The sequence below is a fragment of the Cervus elaphus genome, chromosome 21, assembly GCF_910594005.1.
Source record: "Cervus elaphus chromosome 21, mCerEla1.1, whole genome shotgun sequence".
In the NCBI taxonomy this organism is placed as follows: domain Eukaryota; kingdom Metazoa; phylum Chordata; class Mammalia; order Artiodactyla; family Cervidae; genus Cervus; species Cervus elaphus.
The window spans coordinates 76,951,984-76,966,574 of record NC_057835.1 but is presented as its reverse complement, the minus strand read 5'-3'; the positions used below and the strand labels follow the sequence as shown (position 1 = coordinate 76,966,574).

Genomic DNA, 14,591 nt, shown 5'->3' with positions numbered 1-14,591 from the left:
CTTGAGTTTATTTTTAAAGGAGCTGGACAAGCACAAAGGTGAGGGAAAGGTTAGAGGAAACAGTACTTTTCAAAGTAGAGATGAGTGAGCACAGTCAGGAACTTTGAAGACTTTGTCCAAATAGGAGGGAAAAGCCCATGAGCATGAAAGAAACCTTGAAGATAGTGTTAATTTTTGTCTCAAAAGCACTGATGAGCCAATGAAAGATTTTAAGCAGTGGAGTCATGGGCTCCAAAGTATGTGTTAGAATAATCATTGTGGATACAGCATGCGTCAGATCCAAGTAGGAAGTCAGAGGGTAGGAGCTGATGGAGTGGAGAGGAAGACAATGTGCATTTATTCAGTCAAAAGATTTTTTGCTGAATCCTACAAATATTCATGGAATGCAATGTCCTTGATACACAATTCTTTCAAAGGCTTAATTATGATGGAAGAAAATAGAGAACCAGAAAGAAGTTTTAAAGTCAAGGGACACTTTCAGACACAAAAGTCTTACCCAGTTATACTGGAGAGTAGTACCAGAAGGGATAACGTTAAAGATATGCCAAGGAAGGCTTCACAGGCGGGAGCAGGCAGTGGAGAGGTTCACTTGGAAGGGAGCAGAGACACCCAGACTGAGACAAGAGGAAAAAGAGCAAGCTTGGGTGTGGACGTAGGTAATTTATGGAGCTTGGGTGAGGCAACTGGGCACAAATTGTAGAAATCCATGCTGGATGACCTTTATTATCTCTCTGACGTAGAGGATCAGTTCATCTGGTAACGCGGTCATTACTGATTTTTACCTGCAGGGTAGCCTGGGTTCTAAAAGCAAGGAACAGAGCCAAGAGCTCTTCTCCAGACTAGTTGACTCATTAACGAGGATAATAGACGCTTCTTACGCAACTGCTGTTTGGATTGATCGCACATGCACAAGCTCTCGCTTCGTATTTATCACTGTACGCTTGTGGGGTTCATTTCAGTTCAGTCGCTCAGTCCTGTCCCAAGTCTTTGCGACCCCATGGACTACAGGACGCCAACCCTCCCTGTTTATCACCAATTTCCAGAGCTTGCTCAAACTCATGTGCATCCAGTCGGTGATGCCATCCAACCATCTCATCCTCCGTTGTCCCCTTCTCCTCCCAGCTTCAGTCTTTCCCAACATCACGGTCTTTTCCAGTGAGTCAGTTCTCATCAGGTGGCCAAAGCATTGGCGCTGTGGGGTTAGGGGAGTGAATGTTTAGGTTAGCAGCAAAAGTGGACTAGAAGTCTTCTGGTACTACCATGTGCTAAATGCAATTATTTACTCTTCCAATGGCTCTGGGTCAAAAATTCAGCGAGGCCACGGAGTACTAACAGCTTCCTTTTGCGTAAAGTGATGAAAGGAAGAACTCCAGGGCCCCGTAAGCCTTACTGGAAACCCCGCACCGGTTCGGCCGCGAACCGGAAAGCCCAGCCGCAGAACCCAGCTCCGGCTTCCAGAAACCTCTTCCCAAATCTCGGCGGCGGCCCCGCCCCTTGCACAGGCTCAGGCCCCGCCCCCTACCTCCCATTGGCTGGCCTTCCCCCTTCCTCGCCTCGAAGACCCGGAGGGCGGAGTTCTCCACAGGCGGCCGCGGTAGGGGCGGTAGGGGCGGGGCGGGGCGGGGAGTGGGTGGCGCTCCCTCGCTGCGCATGCTCGCGGTGAGCCGGATTCCGGGTCCGGACTTGGAAGCGCGGGGCCCGTGTCGGCGCGGGGCGTGGGGTTGGGGGGGGTGGGGGGGCGCGCGCGCGCGCGCTCGGGGAGCGGCGCCGGCTGCGCGGGCACGCGGCGCGCTCCCGGGAGGGGAGGCGTGGGGCCGGCCGGGGGCGGTGCGAGGCCGGGGCGGGGTGGGGGGAGGGGCGGGTGTCGGCGAGCGCGGCGAGCGGGTTCCTAGTGGCTGCGGGCGGCCTGGGCTGCCGGGGCCGCCGCCTGGGTAGCTGCCGCCGCCGCCGCGCCTGCTGAGAGATGGCGGTCTTGGGCGCCGAAGGCTGAGGGCGCCCGCCTGTGGAGGAGGCTCCGCCGCCGGGGCCGCCGGGAGCCGACGGCTTCGCGCCGGGTGAGGACGCCGCGGCTCGTGGGGGCGCGGGGCGCGGGCGGGGACCCCCTCAGGCGGGGACCCCCTCAGGCGGCGCCCGGGGCCCGCGCGGCCCGCCCCGGGGCGGGACCTCCCTCGAGGGCCGTCGGGGCCCGGCCGCAGCCCGGCGGCCGGCAGTGCTCTGAGGTGGGGTCTAGGGTCCGGGCCCGAGCTGAGGAGACGGGCGCCCGGCGCTTCCGTGACTCGGCAGCCGCGGTCCTCGGGCTTCCTCCGCCCGCTCCTTGCCTTTTCCTCGCCTCCCCTCAGAGCCCTCGTCCGGGGGCTCGCTGCCCCGGCTTCCACCTCAGTTCCGCCGTCCCGAGGCGAGGGTCCCCGACTCAGAACGCCTTTTTTTTTTTTCCTGACATGTTATCGCCACCGGTTCTTCCCCGACTCTGCGGCTGCCGCCCCCCCTCCCCCCCGCGACACAACCCCCACCTCCACCTTTGTGACCTGCTGGGTCCCAGTGACCTTGCAGTTTTTACTCGTCCTTATCTTATTGTGACTCGGACTTTTCTCCTTTTCCTCTCTTTAGACATTTAAAAAATTTTTGTCATCAGCCCATTGCTTTTTGCAGCCTTTAAACCATCCGTCTTGTGCACAACAAGCCTTTTCTTTGCTCCATAGGTTTCGGAGTTGAGCTTCCTTTGCTTCACCGTGATTCTATGAAACCTTCATCACCAAAGAAGAAAAGTATTTGTTACGTTTGCATTTTTGCTCTTTCAGGATAAAAATTTTTGCCAGGGACTTTCATGTGGCTTTCTTTTCCTGTTTGATTGGTTTTTATCTCTGTGTGTAGCTAGTGTGCAAAAGATGTGAGTTTCTGCTTTAAAATGTTATTGGTAATAGTAGTGTAAAAGGACACAGTCCAAAGTTATCTTCCTTCTCTTTGGATTTTTGTTTTTGCCTGAAATACCTAGTGTACAGTGTAAAGGGTTCATGCTTATGTATAAATCCACTTTACCTGTCTCATTAAGTCTGTATGTATTATGCAAGCGAAATGGACCTTTTAAAGAAGAAAGGCATTCTTTTATTTATGTGACTTGTTTTTAGTCATAAAGCAGATAGTTATCTGTGGCTGAATTTATCATTTTTCATGAATAGTTAATATTTTTAAAATTGAAAACAGTGTTGGGAGCTCTTCAAATTGAGAAGTGTAAAGTGGGAAAATTGTTCTTTCTCAAGTAGCTTATTAACATTTTCAAATGGGTCTTCCCTTATAATGCAAAACTATTTATATGACCTACAACATAGGGCTTTGAAAGGCAGTAACGAGAGGATATATATTTGGAAGCCGGAATGTTGCATGTAAGGTCTCTGCCTTCAAGAGATAATAATCTGCTTATCCTGTGAAGGCTGAAATTTCTTCTACTTCCTTACACGATTATTAAGCATCTACTGCATGACTGCAATGTATTTGGGGGAATATAAAGATGAGAGTGTTAACAGTTTCTGCCTTCACAGACTAGTTAGGCAGGTAGGAAGTTCGTACACACATGCCTAATTTGTCTTTTAATACATAATATTAAAAGAATCTGAATCATACTGAATTCAGATTCAGAGGGGTGAGAGCTCACATCTTATTTGGCAAGGTAGAATTAGGGGGGTTATTTCATACAGCTTTTGGTATCTGAAATCTTTGGTTTGAAGAATGACTATAGACTTTTGATAGGCTGGGAAAGGTAATCCAGGCAGAGAGAAGGGATTAAGAGCTCAGAGTTCATACATTTGGGGAAGAGGCAAGTATGTTTGGATGAAATATAACTTATTAGTACCAATATAAGGGGCCTCCCAAGAGGCACTAGTAGTAAAGAACCCATCTGTCAGTGCAGGAATTGTAAGAGATGTGGGTTTAGTCCCTGGATCAGGAGGATCTCCTGGAGGAGGGCATGGCAACCCATTCCAGCATTCTTGCTTGGAGATTGCCATGGACCCAGGAGCCTGGCGGGCTATAATCTGTAGGGTTGCAGAAAGTCAGACACGAGTGAAGCAACTTAATACGCATGCACGCATAATGGGTGGTAAAGCTTCAAGTAAAAATTTCAACCAGCTTATGGACTGCTTTTGGCAGTAACCTTGGATTTAGTAGGCGACGGGGGTTTTACAGATGATTTTTGAGTTGGGAAGGAAACGATTAAAGCTTTGTTTTCAGACGATTAATCTGACAGCAGTTTGTCATGTGAATTGAAGTAGAACTTGGAGGTACAACAGACGTCATTGCTGTGGTCAAAGGTGTCAGGGTCTCAACTCTGCTGGCAGTTGTAGGGATGGAGGAAGGAAGTAGAATAGACAGAATTTGATGAGAGAGAAAAAGAAGAAAGTAAAGTAACTGAGGTTCTGGTCCAGGCTGGTTGAGAGAATAGTGGTACATTTTGAGCAACATCCACAGAAGCTTTATCTTCAGCCTACTTTATAGCGGTAGTTCTCAACCTTTCAGGGATTACTAACCCTTGCCGAAACTAAAGAAAGCTATTGGCCTGGAAAATTTGCATATATACCTGTGCTTTGTGGATAAATTTCAAGAAGTCTGGACCACCTAAATCTCATTCCTGGAACCTATGGGCCAGTGGGTTGTGAGCAGTGCTCAGAGTTACTGGGGACCTTTTAAAACAATAGAACCTCCAAATGTTTCCTTTTAGCAGTGAGAACCTCTGCTGTAGAGACATATTGTGTGTACATCTAGTGACACTATTTCCCTTAGACTTGCGGTTTTTTGCTTACAGAGAATTTTGACTAACTTATTTACTATTCAGTTACGGAACCGACAAATCCAAGAAGTTAAGTGATTTGTCCCAAGTGTTTCAGTTAGCAAATGGGTAAAGTAGAATCAGGAGTTGATGGACAGTGATGGTTTTCTTGTCTGGAGATGTGTACAACCGATTTACCATCAACTGAATGCAATCACTATCTTTAAGTGACCTCATCAGTAGGGATCCTGGGAGGTTCCTTCCAGTTCTTAACATTTTGTGATTCTTGGGTTTTAGATTTTTATTAGACTGTCTGTACCTTTCCTGTTTTCCATGTACAGGGGAGCTAGTGAGACTGATGGATGAATTGGGTATATGGAGATCAGCTAGGAATACCAAAACGGTCATGCTCTCCTTGGTTTCCTTTGTATCTCAGTTTGGGTTGGAGAGGTGGGGCTGGAGGGGAAGTAAGTGAAATAAACTTTTAAGAACTTTTATCTTCTATATTCAGGCATTCCTACTTAAGAATAGTTCTTCACTCAAGAACACTTTATTAAATAAAAATTAAAACTACAGAATACTGAAGTGCGGAGACCTAGTCAGTGATTTTTTTTCATTGGATTAAGTAGCTAACTCTGCCTGTTATGGTTAAAGCGTAATTTGATGAGTAAGTGGTTGACTTTTCTGCCTCTATAGGATTGTCTTCCTGGTGGAGAACCAGAGTAAGTTATTACACAGTATCCTTTATAGCTCTGGAAACTTTGATTCCATAATTATTAGGAAGGCTGGGATCTTTTTTACTCTTTCTATAAAAATATGATGTAATAATAACAAGCACTGAAAGCCAATAAATTAGCCTTAGTGGTGGTTATTGAAGTAACTAGCTAGTAATCCATGGAGAAGGGCATGGCAACCCAGTCCAGTATTCTTGCCTGGAGAATCCCACGGACAGAGAAGTCTGACGGGCTACAGTCCATGTGGTTGCAAGGAGTCGTACACGACCGCAGCGACTTAGCACGCGTGCACACACGCAGCTAGTCATACACAGTGGAGGAGAAGTGTCTGATAAAAAGCACACACAGAGGTGGTTTTTTTAACTCCTTGCCGCTGGCACTAAGGAGAATACCATATTTTATATATTACAGTATTTTACACTTTTCCGTCATGGGTTATATACATCATCATTTGATTCTCATGACAACTGAACAGTAGGTGTGTCAGGAATAATTGCCTTTTAGATGAAGATAGTGAAGCTCAAAGAAGTAAAAAAACGTGACGTTTCCAGGGTATATGGCTAGCAAGCTAGCAGGTGGCTAAAATTAGAACTAGAGCTAATACCCATCTTTTTGTTCCTGAGTCAGTATTCTTTTCCCATCAACTGTTCATCTAAAATGGAAATTTAACTGGAGATTTTATGTGAGGAGTTTGAATTTACCTGTTTGGAACCTGTAGTAAACTTTTTTACTAAAAAAAAAAAAAAAAACCAATTTTTTTTTTACTGTGTAGATCTGAGCTTGTCTGTTTCCTCCTCTGTGTTAAAATGGTACCTTCATTGTAGTTGCTATTGGTACATAAATTTGAAAATGTTTAGTATTTATCACAAGTAGTTACTCTTCTATCAAGGAAAAATCAAAAGGTGATTTCTTATCTGATAAAGTACATTGGTGAAATGTAGGTATTAATTTCCTTTTGAAAATCTGTTGGTTTTACTTTACCTGTTTTTACAGAAGAAGTTTGTTCTTTTATAAACCTTTTTAATGAAGCTTTGTCTATGAAGATTTGTATTTTAGGAGGATATAAATCAGGATCTGATTTTCAAAAGTATGTATCATGATACTTCACAGTTTTTGCCAGTACTTAAGAAGCTTTGTCATTTAAAAAGGAGTTTACCTTAAAAACTCTTAGGATACATTTCAGATTCATATGTTTATGACTTTTGGGGCATATATTTTGTAAAGCCATTTGTCAGGTAGTTCCTAAAGTCTGTTAGGACCAACCTAGATAGCATATTAAAAATCAGAGACATTACTTTGCCAGTAAAGGTCTGTCTAGTCAAGGCTATGGTTTTTCCAGTGGTCATGTATGGATGTGACATACATGACCTACATTTCTTACAGTTGGACTGTAAAGAAAGCTGAGTGCAGAAGAATTGATGCTTTTGAACTGTGGTGTTGAAGAAGACTCTTGAGAGTCCCTTGGACTGCAAGGAGATCCAACCAGTCCATCCTAAAGGAGATCAGTCCTGGGTGTTCATTGGAAGGACTGATGCTGAAGCTGAAACTCCAATACTTTGGCCACCTGATGCGAAGAGCTGACTCACTTGAAGAGACCCTGATGCTGGGAAAGATTGAGGGCAGGAGGAGAAGGGGATGACGGAGGATGAGATGGTTGGATGGCATCACCGACTCAATGGACATGGGTTTGGGTAAGCTCTGGGAGTTGGTGATGGACAGGGAGGCCTGGCCTGCTGCCGTTCATGGGGTTGTAAAGAGTCGGACACGACTGAGCGACTGAACTGAACTGAACTAAGACACACATCTGCGTTGACTCTCCTGGAGCCTGTCGTTTGCTCACAGCACTCCAGGGTGTCCCTGCTGCCTGGCTGGCCATGGGCTCAGGGCTGGGCGTGCAGGGCTGTGGGAACTGCCCAGGAGCCTGCGCTCTGGGGACAGGGAGCCGAGGGGAGGCCCTGACCGGGGGAAGGGCACGAACTTCATCTTCTGGGATTGTGTGAATAGTTCAGATTGTGATAATTTACCTTTGTCATTTTTTCTGGTTTTGAACAAATGAGGCAGAAAGACAAGGGGAACAGAGGAGTGCTGTTTCCCTTACTTGTTACTGTGTAACAAATGTGAAACTAAATGACTAAACAACCAGGTTTTTTTTGGTGGGGGGGTGGGGTGTGTGGTTTTTTCGGTTTTTCTTTTTTGTTGTTCTTTTTTGCTTTTGGTTCACAGGCTTGCGCTCCGGGCTGGGCCACTTGAGCAGTTGTGCTGGTTTTGCCGGTGGTAGCTTTCATGGCTAGCATTCAGTTAGGTGCTGCTCTTCTCTCTCTCTCCCCCTTCCTCCTTCTCATTTACCACACAGTCTTGTCTCAGGACCGCTTTTCTCCACGTGTCCTTTCCAGGATTGCTGGCCTCACATATATGTGGCTAAGGGCTTCCAGGAGTGCAAAAGCAGAAGCCACCAGACCTTAAGGCATAGGCTTGGAACCAGCCTAGTCTTATTTCTGTCATATTCTGTTGGTTAAAGCAGGTCATAGGTCCAGATTCAAGGGAAAGGGACTAGACAAGTATGTGAATCCCAGGAACGGGGCTTCTGGAAAACTGTTTTGGAAGCTGAGATGAGCTGCCTGGTACTTTTAGTTCCTGGAGTCTGGGCCTGTCAGATGGAAGGTTGAGTCTCAAGTGCAAATGATAGTGTGTTTGGCTTGTTACACAGATAGGAATAGCCAGTCCTCCTGGGGTAGAAAAGAAGAGAAAGTCTGGGGTCTCTGGGGTTTGACCCAGTGTGCCACCATAATGGGCAAGATCGACTTGCTGTACTTCAGGGTAAGAAAGTTCTAGATCGAGAGCTCAGGCCCCTCTGAGGCAGTGATTTACCCGGTTTAACCATTTGGATCAGACAAATCCCAGTCAGTATCCTGTGCATTAAATAGGCAGAGATCGATTGGCTCTTGTGATTCGATGCCAGACCTGGGTTAGCAGAGCTCCTGGCCTTGACTAGCCTTGAGCAAACTGGTGCCTCACAAATAGTATTCTCTGTTTGCAGTGTTGGGGAAAGTTTAGGATAAGCCACCCTTTCTTGGAGAGAGTGTTACAATGGAGACAATATTCTTTCCTTGTGGAGACTGGAATGGAAGTCCTGTCTCTTTAGCAATATGTAAGGAACGGTAAGGAAGTGCTTCTCCTTCCGTGAAACAGGTAGGTTCATTGATTGCTACCTAGAGTGTTCTCATTTTATCTGTATCTCACTGTCACCATCTCAGTAGTATCTTTTTCTTCTTTTAGTTCGAGTTATATGCTAAGTAATATTATGGCTAACTATGGAATGAAGAAAATAAACGTATGTTTTGTTGTTATTACATTATAGCTTCTGCATAAAATAATGAACCAATATATTTCATTTGAAGAATTTAGGTGTAGATTTGGAGCATTTTTTAATTTTGAGTAGATTTCTGCCTTCTGGTGCAAATCTCTTTGCAAATTTCTGAGTATAGTAGGATGTTGGCTGTTGTGGGCAGAACTTGGTAATTGAGTGTTCAGTACTGACAAACATTGTTTATATAAATAGGAGCAGCTAGGGCACAGAGAAAGGTGTAGATTGAATTACCTTAAGGTGTTTCTTTATGGCTCTCCTCCCTGTCCTAAATTACATGAGTGGTTTAAAAATGTGCTAGCATTAACAGAATTGCAGGTGTGATAGCTTTTTCTTTAACTAAGCAAAACAAGTTCTTTGATAGCTGTTTAGTATACCCGTGATTAGGACCCCATGGTCCTAATCTGACGCAAACTGACTTGCGTCCTGACTTGAAGTCGGATACTCCTGTTGCACCTTAGCTCCAGCTTGCCATGGTGAACCATGCTTTGTGTTTAGTTAGTGTGGGGAGGAGAATTAGTCAAATGAGCTTGCTCTGTGTAAGTTAGGGCATACTTACTTTATCTTAGAAGTAAATAAATTAGATCTTTCTGTTCTTAAATTCAGTTTAAGAATTAAAGGCATTCCTGTGCGTGGGTCAAAAGCTGTAGCTTTAGAGTGAGGCACACCTGAGTTTTGTCAGTGATGGTTAACAGCAGTGTTACTTCAGTTTCTTCTGTAAAAGGAAAAAAATATCTTCTGGGTTTTTGTAAGGAGTCATTGAAATATTATTTGTAAAGCAGAAAGAAAATGTGGTCCGTTGGACATTAGCAGCCCTTGAATCATTTTTACTGCCCTCAACTCATTATTAACAAGTTGAAAACTTTCTGTGAGCCACTCATTTCTCAAGGACAGATGTAGTTTAGTTTGGCATAGGCAGAGCTGCATGTCAAATTTCACCTCTTAGCTTAAAAAATAAGTTGCCTAAAGGTTAAGAGTGAATCTGAGAAAGATACTGACTCAGCATGGCTGCAGTATATCAGCTGGTGATGGTTTGGCTGTACAGTCTGGGAACAGGAAACTGTTAACACTGTCATTGGATGAAATACAGGGTGGGTCATAAGTTGTCGAGGTGCAGTCCCCTGTATCATGGTCGTCTGGGTTACCAACATATTGGTTAAATGTAGGTTCTGTACTCTTCAACATCTGTGGTATGGTCTGAGTGGAGCTCATGAATCTTCATTTTTAGTAAATACCTCAGATGATTTTGTACACGTTAGTTTGAGAGCTGTTGGTATAAACTGAATGGATAGTTTGGGGTTTTGATGTTCTTTAAGACCATTGTTTAACCTACAGGGTTCAGTAAATTATTGTTCAGTCGCTCAGTCTTGTCCAACTCTTTGCAGCCCCATGGACTGCAACATACCAGGCTTCCCTGTCCTTCACCATCTCCTGGAGTCGGCCCAAACTGATGTCCACCGAGTTGGTGATGCCATCCAGCCATCTCTTCCTCTGTCTTCCCCTTCTCCTCCCGCTTTCAGTCTTTGCCAGCAAATATTGGTCTTTTCCATTGATTCGGCTCTTTGCATCAGGTGGTCAACATATTGGAGCTTCAACTTTAGCATCAGTCCTTCCAGTGAATGTTCGGGGTTGATTTCCTTTAGGATTGACTGGTTTGATCTCCTTGCAGTCCAAGGGACTCTCAAGAGTCTTCTCCAGCACCACAGTTTGAAGGCATCAGTTCTTAGGTGCTCAGCATTTTTTATTGTCCAGCTCTCACATCCGTACATGACTACTGGAAAAACCAGTACAGTCTGTAGGGTTGCAAAGAGTTGGACACAACTGAAAGACCAAGTATGAGCCAGAAAATTGTCAAGGACTTGGTCCAAGTGACCTGTAGAAACCTAATACATAGTGATTATAGTGAGAAGTAGGCAAGAGAAGTAACCCTGAAAGAGGCACCCATCATGATTCCTTGTTTAAAAAATTTCCCTATATTTCTACAAAATATGTTTTTATGAATGAAAGTATTCCTTTTTTAAAAACTGCCTCAGCTGAAACAAGTTAGATACTGTGATTATTTATCCAGTAATCTTACTGCTTTTCACTTAGTTAAGATAAACTAAGCTACTCAGAAATGGAGATTTTGAATGAAGTGTGTTTAACTTGGAATTTGGTCTTTTGGGTAGAAAGTAGATTGAATGGGGGCCGTAATATGTCTTTTGTGGAGAAAAGCCATTGCTTCGAATAAGGATATTGATTTGAGGAGAAAGTCCTGAGAGAAAGTTTAAATTTTAAATTGATCAATCCAAAAGGAAAAAAAAACGCAAAGCTTTGAAGCTTATTTTCCCTGACCTGTGCTCATCGCGGTGGTCCTGATGACGTGCGTCTGTGGCTGTGACCCCCCTCAGGCCTGTGGTCCTGTCTCGAGTTGGAACAGCAGGTCTTTACATTGGGGCTGTTCCCGGAAAAACTTAAGCTACATATCAACCTTATTTTTATCGTCTTAGTACATTTTGTGGTTAAAAAACATGCTAAACCCATGATTCTTTCTAAATTTGAGTGGAAAGGATCAGTTGGCATTTGTTTAAGGAGCCTATTGTTTTTGTTTGTTTCCACTGACTGACCAGTTCTTTGGGAAGCAAAGTGACAATAAACTCATCTCTTTTTGTCCTTCGAGCTATGAAATGTGTTGATGTTTAGATGTGACTACCCAGAAAGGGAAGTGTACATCATACTCAGGAATTTCATTGTGCTACATTAAAAATTTTTGATAATTATAATTTGTTTTAAAAACTTTGATTGTAATTTAATTTTCCTGTGAAGTATTAGCTAAACTGTTTAAGAGCTTAGGCCTTCAAGTTAGACAAACCTAGACTGCATTCTGGCACTTACTTATTGGTTTGGCTTCCCAGGTAGCTCAGCTGGCAAAGAGTTGACCTGCAATGCAGGAGATCCGGAATCGATACCTGGGTCGGGAAGATCCCCTGGAGAAGGGATAGGCTCCCCACTCCAGTATTCTTGCCTGGAAAATCCCCATGGACAGAGGAGCCTGGCGAGCTGCATATAGTCCATGGTTGCAGAGTTAGGACTGAGAGACTAAACACACACAGCACAGTGATCTTGGTAAAGAGAGCCTTAGATTAAGCCCCAGTTTTAGCATATGTAAACTGGGTACTCACATGTAAAATGATAGTAGTAATAATAATACCTATTTGTAGATTTATTGTATGACTTAAACCTGATACTTAGTACTGAGTAAATATTCACTAGGATGGGTTTATAATACCTTGTTTTTGGTGTCAAATGTGTTGTAGAAATAATTTTTTTTTAAATTTTAGAAATGTGTAATTACTCCATATTCTCTGTTATATAAAACCCCAATGAAGTCTTAGGGGAGCACTCTGTACTTTCCTTGGCAAATGTCTAGTTATGGATACATAAGGACAGTAGATAGTCACACATCTGGTCAAATTTTGCTGCCGGATGAGTTCAGGTCAGTTCGGTTTTTGTCACCAAGTGAGTTACGAAGTTAAGTTTGTAAGAATGAAGATATCTGAAAGTTCATACTTAGCAGCCTGGTTTAAAATTCTTTGTAAAAAGTAAATGAGCACTGTGTTCTGTTACTGGAGTAGTCGTAAAGTATCTTGAAGTCCTGTAATTACCACAGAGAGTTTAGCAGTGCTCTGTACCTCTCGAGTGATTCAGTGTGGTTTGATCTGACCCTGACTACAGGTGTGGGCAGGTTGCTTTGTGTCACTTTGCAACGTGGTCGTGTGATGGACGTGCTCCTCAACCTGCTCTGCTCTGTGCTGTTGTGGCAGTATTGACACGGCAGAAAAATAGTGGTGTTTCTCAGAGCCGTTGAGAGTATTACAGGAGTGGTGGTGGTGATGGGAGCATGTTTAGGAAGTTACCAGTTATTCGGCATCATCTCTATTTCATTCTGGAAACAATTCCAGTTTCTTAGAGTTAATGTTGACACATTTCCCCTTCACAAAAGTTAAGTTGATATCTTCATTTTACAGGTAAGAAAACCAAGCCTCAGAGAGGGTGGTGAATACAACCGAGTAGGAGAATTGAAGTTTGGACTCTGCTGACGTTACCCAGGATGCTCTTCTCACATTAGGAGTTGGCACTTTGGAACTGAAGAGTTAGCAGATCTCCACGGCTACTTAAATGCCGGGAACTTAGAAGCCTTAATGTATTTAGAAACAGTCAGGCCGTGTTGTGGGGTGAATGTCCCTTTGGGTTGTGCTGTCCTAGTGGCCAGTGCAGGGCAGAAGAGTGTCGGCCTCAGCAGCAGGCCTGGGTTTGGCCTTGATGTCAGGAACCTTTCTGTGTGTCCGTCAGCGGGCCTCTTAATCACCTCTCCGCCTCAGCTTCCGCTCTGATTGGTGGCTCTGTGCTTTTTGCTACTTCAGAGCAAGTACTGTGTATTTGAAAAATACCAAGCCTTTAACATTTTTGAATTTGAAGGAAAGTTTTATAGGCACATATTATTAAAATACTACACTTTGAAATAAATGACAGATTATTGATGGAAATGTTTGTCATTTTGAAATATGAGATGTTACGTGATGTAATTACATGAAATTTGATCTTTGCAGAATGAGAATGTTAGGTTGGCCTGGGTGTTTTTTCCCAGAATACATGGAAATGATTTATTAAACATAGTCCCAGCAATCTATCTTCTTCATTGTTAATGTGTTTATGCTTTTTACACATTCCTTGTTTTAAAGTACCTTTTGAGCTTTCAGGGAAAGCATTTTTAGTGACCTAGCTTAAAAGCCCCACAAAACCACCCTATTATAAAGTTGCTTAAGTGATAAAATAGTAAAAGAATAGGAACATCAGATTGATACAGCAGACTATTCATATTCAGTCTTGGGTTTAGCTCAGCATTTCTTTTTTTAATATCCTTTTTGTAACACAAATGTAGTGAAAAGAGCTTTGGCTTTGAGCCCAGGAGATCTGTGTTCAAAATTCTGACTTTCACCAGTTTTGTAACCCTGTGCAATTTACTTAAATTCTTAAAACCTCATTTTCCTTACCTGCTAGAAGAGATAGTAAAGACTGTGAAGGACATTAGAGATAGTTTTGGGGTTTTTTTTTTGGCAACATAACAGACAAACAGGAACCTAATAAATGGTCAGTGTGAGTCTTATTGCTTTTGGAGTCAGAGGCCTGATGGTTCGGATTCCAGGTTTAAGATTGGCCATGTTTCTGTGTCATTTAGGTGCCCACGTGAGTGCTGCCCGGCTGCTGGTCTCACGGAGCTACACTCTGTCATCTTACTATTCTGCCCAGGGGGGTATTTATGAAGCTTTTTTTTTTTTTAAAGTATTATCTTAAATTGATTCTATAGGCTTAGAACCTAAGTTTTAAGATGCTGTTATTTGATTTTTCTTTTAATTGACTATGCACCACAGGAATGGGAAACCTGCCTTCTACTGGTACTAAGGTGTAGGGAAAATTACCAACTGCAAACATTTTTCTGCTTGAAAAGCTTTGGTTAAAAACAAAAATTAAAAAAGAAAGCTTTGATAATTTGCCATTACAAGCATAATATTGTATAAGAAATTGAGAAATTGTGCAAATTAGAAACTGTGTCATTTGCATTTTGGTGTAGTTTACCTTTGTTGATGGAAATACATTTTAGTATCAAGTCTTTGAAAATAGCAATATGAATTATCTCTCTAAATTAAGAATAATTATGAAAAATAAAGTTAGTCAATAAGTAAAAATGTATTTC

At 43.3% G+C, this 14,591-nt stretch overlaps 1 protein-coding gene across 7 annotated transcripts in view; it reads left to right on the top strand.

Annotated features, from left to right (window-relative positions):
* The first annotated feature begins 1,885 nt into the window (after positions 1-1,885).
* WWP1 (WW domain containing E3 ubiquitin protein ligase 1) overlaps positions 1,886-14,591 on the top strand; it is a 136,645-nt gene continuing 123,939 nt past the window's right edge. For 2 of the 7 annotated variants that reach the window (XM_043880062.1, XM_043880060.1), the window contains exon 1: positions 1,886-2,054. The gene's annotated coding sequence lies outside the window, so the exon portion shown is untranslated. Of the gene's footprint in view, positions 2,055-7,136; positions 7,185-7,965; positions 8,683-14,591 lie in introns of those variants that run through there. The other 5 variants (XM_043880063.1, XM_043880057.1, XM_043880061.1 and 2 more) reach the window with 4 other exon arrangements.